This window comes from Vanellus vanellus (assembly GCF_965231255.1).
Source record: "Vanellus vanellus genome assembly, chromosome: 3".
Lineage (NCBI taxonomy): Eukaryota > Metazoa > Chordata > Aves > Charadriiformes > Charadriidae > Vanellus > Vanellus vanellus.
This window is the reverse complement of record NC_138907.1, coordinates 63,660,733-63,666,835: the sequence shown is the minus strand read 5'-3', so window position 1 is coordinate 63,666,835 and position 6,103 is coordinate 63,660,733.

Below are 6,103 nucleotides of genomic sequence, written 5' to 3'. Positions count from 1 at the left end.
GCCCAAAGAGTCCCAGTTCTTGGGGTGACTGCCACATAACATTGCTACATGCATAGAAACTGCATCCAAACCACAAACCTGCTGCAGACTGGAAAGTACTCAGAGGCAGCATCACGTTTGCTAGCTTCTTACAGTTTTTTTCAGGCATCTGCATTTGGCTGCTTGGAATTTAGGACACTGAGCTATATGGACCTTCGCTCTAACCAGAAGAGCTTGCTTTATAGTTGGTGGAATTCATCGAAGCTCCCATGATAGGAAGAATCAACTTTCATTCCTAGGGATCTCCTAGGTCATAGAATCATAGAATAGTTTGGGTTGGAAGGGACCTTTAAAGGTCATCTAGTCTTACCTCTGCTGCAATGAGCAGGGACATCTTCAACTAGATCGGGTTGCTCAGAGCCCTGTCCAACCTGACCTTGAATGTTTCCAAGCTGAACGACCCCAACTCTCTCAGCCTGTCCTCATAGGAGAGGTGCTCCAGCCCTCTCATCATTTTTGTGGACTTCCTCTGGACCTGCTCCAACAAGTTCATGTTTTTCCTGTGCTGAGGTCCTATGGAGATCATTCCATTCTTTGAGGGACTATATGAGCAAGGGGGGAAAGCAGGGCTGGAGAAGAGAACTGAAGATATACTTAGACAAAGAGAAGGAACTGGGGCACGACTAGAGTAGGCACCTCCCAGAAGTGAGGAAGGCTGGAACAAAACTGGCCAAGAAAGTCCCAGGAGGACATTAGCAAGGAGCTAAAGAGGTTGGTGTATAGTATGAAACTGGGGCAAAGTGAAGGGAAAAGCTTTGAGCAGCCATCCTACGCATGCTTCCGTGTAACCAAAAAGTTTCTGCTTTCCAAGTGATTCAGCAAGTCCCTTCTGTTCTCCTTCTTTCCTCCCCTCATTACTGCATTGTGGGTGCCCAAATTACCATACTGCTGACCTGAGGAGGTGGTTTATTCAACATCCACATTCTGGCAGGAGATTTGTTTCGTTTTTAAGCAGGTCACGCGTTTAATGTTTTGGTAACTAACCAAGAATTGATTTTTTTGCAGTAAGCAAAAAATCTCTGGATACACACATAATACTGGTGGAGGTTTTAAGCTACTTGCTCTCATGTTTAATACTGCTGACTTCAACGGACTGTTCATGTTAGAGATGCGGAAACCGATCAGTAATAATATAGAAGTCTAAATATTTATATATGCTTGTATTCATTCACTTAGCCAAATCATACATACACACATACAGAGAGATACAATGTAAGCATACATGTTGACACGTTTTCAGTGACATTTCTTGAGGGCATATCTGTCACCATTCTGTAAAGCAGAACATGCATATGCCTAACCCACGCGATTCTACATCCATATTTGTTAGTTGTGTTAATGTGTTAATTGATTTTCTTTATATATAATTTCAGCATTGCTGTATTGTTCTGCACGTTTAGCTGGCTGATAGGTACATACGCACCTTGTTATGCTGCTGGTGATAAAACAGAAATAAGTAGTTTACCTCCTATGAGCAGGTATGTCCCACGCTATGCTCTTTTTTGGAAGGTGATGCTACAGCAATGTCATGCTTCCATGAGTACCCTGTGAAATACATCTGAGATTATTTATAGAAGCTAAAGAGCCGGATGCTTTCATCACTTTCTCGGAAGCATTTAGAACCGACTTGCCATCTCATGTTAACTGAATAGGGGTTTCAAAAAGGAGAATCTGATTTTATTTGCATGCATATCTCAATACAAAGTACAGACTAACTTTGAAGTTCTTCTTCAAAGCATCTTCAAAGGTGGGCCTCTAGTTTGTAAGGAGATATACACGTAAATAAAATCAGATTCAATTAACTTTTTAATTTGCTTCTTTAACAATAACATTGTTCCTATTAAAACACTGTTACCCTTGAAGCACTTTAGTCAGCAAGTATATACAAATGCTACCACTGTAATGCTTGTTGGTGCTGTCAGGAAAAAGCCTTATAAAGGAAGAAAAAAGCATTTTCCGAATTGTGAATCATTACTACAATACAAAATTATGCAAAAGCTCAGCTAAACGGAGATAATCCAAAACACACTTCTCTTTTTTTTCCTGATGAATGTATATCTTTATTTGATTCCAGGCAACAGCTTTATCTGCAATAGGATTTGTAGTATCAAATCAAGACCACACTACCTTTGATTCTTTGCTCTTAACTATTATCTTTTATAAGACATTAATTATTTACTATAAAATTACTTCAACTATGCAAACATACCATAAAGTCTGATGCTTTCCCAATTATCTGCCCTTGTAGGCTCTGATAAATCAGATATGGAAGTGAGTAATAGAGACATTTTAATAATAATTCTAATATCATGTAGTGCGCAGTGATAACAAATGTACTTGGAGCAAAACATTACCTGTGTGCTAAAACTGATGGTTGCTCTTTTCTGGGGTGTCCCAGGGAAATTACACACTGTTTTTATACGAGTAACTAGGTTAGTGCACTTGATCACTCATACTGAGAGACTAAACTGCAACAGGGTTGACTGTGGAATATATTTCTGAATATAATTTAATTTTAAAAATACTTGCCTTAGTGATGGAAAGATTTTCCCTGTACTCAAAAACAGCCCATAAGACATTCTGTTTCAACTGCTTTGGTAGAAACAAAGGGTATCTAGCCACCTTCCATCCTAACTGTCAAACCTCTTTGCTTTATTCTGCACACACAGAATATCATTAGTCACAGGGGGAAAAAACAAACCACACCTCTATATGCAAACTGCAAGGTGGGAACATTTACTTGCTTATATAGCATGTGAGAAATGAGCTGAATGAACACAAACGTTTCCAAAGCTACCCTGCAGAAACAGTATTTATCTCATACAAATCTCAAAAGTATCTACGTTATTGTTATTATTATGTCTTGCTTTTTCCAGTTTTTGTAGTCCCTATATACAGATGTGTGTGTGTGAATGAGAATTCTACTTGGGCATCCCTATGGCTGAGAATTCCTGACTGGCTTACAGCCTGTGTGAATTTTGCTAGCTCTTGTTTCCCTGTAACGCATGCCAAAGTAGATATCAGAAACCTTTTGTATTAAAGAATCAAAAATATGGTAAACAACTGTTTCTGCATCTCTACCTTTCCCTTAAGTCTTGTACCACCACCTTTTTGTTTAATGTATCTCCAATGTTACAGAGTTTCTTTCTTTCTTCTGACTTGTGCCTTTTTCCTACAAGAGCTGTAGCTTACATGAGAAAATGCCTTGATTGTTTATTCCCATGAGTGAACTGTCAGTGTACCACTGGTACAGATCTCGGAACTGATCCAGCTCCTCAGACCCAAGCTGTGTCCTGCTACGAGGAATTACTTTCATTGCAGAATGGCCTCCAGTGGACATTTGGTCCTTGTCCCTTCACTTGAGAGTCATTGCAAATACAATCTCCCTGTGACAGCACCCCTTTTCAGGCTCAAAGTGGCCACTGAGTCTCACAACTGCAATGTCTCACGAAAGTCTCGGATGAGGCACTGTTGTATCTAATAGCCCCTTGAGTCTAAGTCAAGATCCATAACAAGGCTTAGGATCAGGGTACAGCTGGAGAAGGTTTTTTTGATATCACAAAAGGTCTAGCCAGAGGTAGGCAGGCACCCTAGCTGCACACCTACCTGTTAAGTCATGCAATAGCTTTATATTGAAACATACCCTTGTAAACATCAGCAAAGCCTTTGACCGGAGCTTTCACCCTGGGTGATGCAGATTATACCACCCTTCTCAGCTGGTGTGTAAGCAATGTCTGAGAATCTTCATCAGAAAACGAACAGTTATGAATGTGTTTCTTACATAAAAACTAAAATCTCATTGCAAGCAGAAGAAACTCAAGCTGACAAGAAAAATTGTAGAGATAGATTGTAAGTTCATCTCTCTAAGCAACAGACTACTGTCACATGGGTGAAAAACGCCTCAAGCTACCAGCCATGGCTAGGAAAGATGTGCCAAACATTCAAGTCCACAAAGCCATCAATGACAGGGAGCACTGAAGAGACAAATGATGACCAGAAATGCAATTGTTTGAGTTCCTCTACAGCAGAGACACCAGGAAATAGACTGGGGTGTGTGTGAACTTATTAATTTCTAAGGCTAGGCAGGCATGCCCTACTAATATTGCCTGCCTTGAAAATTAAGTTCCTGCAAGCCAACTACTCAAGACTGGAACAGAGGTCAGAAAAGACGCAGAGCTGCATCAAACTAAATGTGGCAGCCGAATCCTCTTCATTTAACTCGGATCGATAACTCCCCGGGAACACGTGCCGCAGGGGATGAAGCTGTATGACAAAAGAGGGGATCCTCCTTTATCAGACCTGTTATTTTCGCCCCGCTACTTCTAAACAGAGAGCTCAACAGCTGCGAAGGGAACGGTAATGACCAGCCGAGGCTTGAGGAGCTCCGGAGCACGAAGCGATGCTGCCATCTGGAGCACAGGGCCCGTCACTGACGAGAATCTGTCTTGCACCGAACCTCATAAAACACCCATGTTGGAGCTGCTGTACCTCCGCGGGTGACAAAGACAAGAGCTCCAAATGTCCCATGGGGCGAGAAACGCACTACTGCCGAGGGGGCGACAAGCCCTTTCCTGACCATTCTGCTCTGCTTCCGTTTTTCACATTTCAGAGCTACGGAACTTGTTTTTCACCGGCATTTCTAGTCCGGTCAGCGACGCCTTCGTGCGGAGCCTGACACGCATGTGCACACCGAAGGGCTCCGCGGCGGCGATGCGACCCGCAGCCCCCCACCGTGCCCGCCCCTGCGGAGGCACCGAGGCCGGAGACAGCCGTCCATCTCGGAAGCGGCTGTGCGGAGAGGGACCCATTGCCCCCCCGCTTCCCCCCGCTGTCCCTCGGAGCGCTGCAGGCGGCAGCCGCCGGCCCCGCCCCTTTCAGCCGTTAACGGCTGCTCCCGTTCCGTCCGGTATCCCGCCCTTGCGCGGCCCCTCCCCTGCGCGGGCGTCACGCATGCGCAGGGGAAGTGCTCGGCCCCCTCCCAGCGCCGGCGTAGGTGCCCTGCGCGCGCCGCGAGCCGGCCGCCCGTTGCCGCGGGGGGTTCTGGGAGCGGTAGTCGCCGTGCCCGCCGAGGGAGGCCCGCCGCCGGCGGCGGGGCGGGACTCCCACAATGCATCTCGCAGTGCGGGGCGGGGCGGCTTGCGGTCATGTGACCGGCTGAGCCCGCCGCTTCCCTCGGGGGAGGGGTGAGGGCCGACAAGGCTAGGGGTCCGTGCGCGCGGCTACGGGGGCGGGGCCTCCCCCCCCCAGGTAGCGGGGGGGGCGGGGCCTGCGCTTCGGCGGCCGTTTAACGTGCGGCGGGTGGGGGGGGGGCGGCGGTTGGTGATGTGGGGGTGGGGAAGGTGGTCGTACTCGTTACGGAGTGGCAGGCGGTATCACAAGTCTCCGCGCTAATAAAATGACGACGTGTAGTAGGGGCTGGCCGGGCCCGGGGTCCGAGGGCAGGGCAGGTTGCGGAGCGGCCCTCAGCGGGTCAGCCATGGCGGCCGCTCTCTCCACAGTACCCCCTGCCGCCCCCGCGGGGTGGTGGGTCGCGGAGGGAGGCGTTTCCCCAGGCGAGCAGAATTATTAGGTAGCACCCAGCAATAGCATGGATAATAGCAGCGGTATACCTATCAATACATAGCAGCAATAATAACTGGGCATCAGCTGAGTTTTGACAAGGCCGGTGCCTCTCCCTTCAGAGGAGGTCATTTGGCAAGGATGAATGACAGCATCCTCATGCCACCGTTGTTGCTCAGTGTTTTGGTTGTCGTGGACTTGAGTAGTCACAGGATTATTTTCTAGCAATAATCCATGGGACGCAAAACTTGAGATCATTTTGAAGGTACCTGTCGGCTGAAGCTGATGCAGATGATTTTAATTCCTGCCTGTTTTGCTCATCAGGCAGGCCTGGGCAGCCTCTCCGGAAAACTGGATTCTCTTGTTTGAAGAAATGAGTGACCGCTCATTTTGAAGAAACTATAAAGCTGTATTCCCATGCACTGTGACCTTCCCCCCCCCCCCCCCCCCCCTTGCTAGTATTGTAAATGCCAGTTTTAATGGATGTTTCTTTCTTACTTTTTTT